At 30.8% G+C, this 1,636-nt stretch overlaps 1 long non-coding RNA gene across 1 annotated transcript; it reads right to left on the bottom strand.

Moving 5' to 3' along the window:
* Positions 1-557: 557 nt before the first annotated feature.
* Positions 558-1,636, bottom strand: LOC145332840 (uncharacterized). Its single transcript, XR_013884348.1, has 2 exons — positions 1,381-1,636; positions 558-952 (listed from the first exon to the last, which is right to left on the bottom strand). It is a non-coding gene; the product is annotated as an uncharacterized LOC145332840 (long non-coding RNA).

Below are 1,636 nucleotides of genomic sequence, written 5' to 3'. Positions count from 1 at the left end.
CCATGGAACTGCAAAGCTCCACACTTCAAAACTGGTTCAACTCCAAAATCCTGAAAAAGAATATTCATTTTTAAATTAAGCAATTAAAGGATTAACAAATCAAAAAGGCCTTACAAAAAGGAAAGTTAACGGTTTTGGGAAAATTTCATGGAGAAAGTAGATACAGCTTGTGTACGTGCCTGCTTATTAGAGAAAGTTTAATTCAGTTATCAATACATAACCAGACTGAGAGAAACTAAGAATGTCTTATAACGGGAATTTGGAGTTATGGTATGAATTAAATAGTCGTATGTTAGTTTTAAGAGAGAGTCTAGAGATTAGAGCCAGAACTGACAATGTCGAGATCCAGAGGGAGGTTTGTAAGAGGTTATATCAACATGGATGGATTACTACACATCTTAATCGCTGCCGTCCTTCCCCTCTGCTGCCCGCCGCTGCCCAGGCTGCCGAACTGGCAGCTGTTCTTCACGAAGTAAACATGCACGAGGATGAATGTAATGCTGTTTAGATTTTAATAATATCCTGAATGTACTGTTTCAATAATATAAAGTAGTAAAATCTAATTTTAAATAGCTACCTATCTAGTACATTATTTTTATGTATTAACTTTTGTCTAACCAGTTTAATATCTATCTAATAAATTTAATAATAGCTTAATTGTTAATATAATTTAGTATACAGTTTCATAAAGGTAGTTCGATGTGTGTCTGTGTATATTAACTTCATATTTGTTATGCTTGTATACATGGAAACTACCTTTTGGGGCCGAGGTGTTGCCGTAGTTGCGTGTAGGATTATTCCAACTATCTTTTATTACAAATAATTAAACACTTACTTTTAACGGATGAATTTCTGATGGCAACAGCTTCATGTTGGTGCAAGAAATGTTCCACGGTCGAATTGCGGTCAGCTTATAATCAGAGAATAAACCCAGCTGTGTGCGAAGCTAAACCTGAAAAAGAATATTAATTGAAATATAATTTATATATATTTTTAATATTATTTTACATAAAACACATCTTATAATATCTTTCTATTAAGGGTATAAAAATTCGTTACGCTTAAAACAATCATAAACCTTAAAGGGCGAATATAGGTTGGATATAATATGAGCTTATTTCAAAGGTGCTATTATATAGATTATAATAAATAATTTAAAGATAATGACATATCTAATTGTATTATTCTGTTTACAGCTTATAAAACCTGTCTAACTCAAGATAATATTATGTAATTAGTGTGGTTCCCTAAGAACTCAAACACTCTACCATCACACAAGGCTTCGTAGCAAGGTTGAATTAAAAAGGCTTCGTTAAAGGATAGTCTTAATAACATGGCCTAAAATATCCATGTTCTTATTAAAATTATTTTAACACTTACTTCTATGTAAACCATTCACTAATTGCAGCGCCCATATATTTTCTCACGAATCTGATTCCTGGTTAAGTCTGAAAAACAATATTAATTGAAATATAATTTGTTAATATTTCTATTATTATTTATATATATTAATAGTAGAATACTTTAAATATTAAGAATAGGATAAAAAGTCGTTCTTATATCATATATCAAAAAGGTTTAAAAAATTATAAAACAAACAGTTTATCGAAGCAGCTTAAAACCATGCGTAAGGTCC

The sequence above is a fragment of the Acartia tonsa genome, chromosome 1 (genome assembly GCF_053477335.1).
Source record: "Acartia tonsa isolate MP-2025a chromosome 1, ASM5347733v1, whole genome shotgun sequence".
NCBI classification, from domain to species: Eukaryota; Metazoa; Arthropoda; class Copepoda; order Calanoida; family Acartiidae; genus Acartia; species Acartia tonsa.
This window is presented reverse-complemented; position numbering and strand designations above follow the sequence as displayed.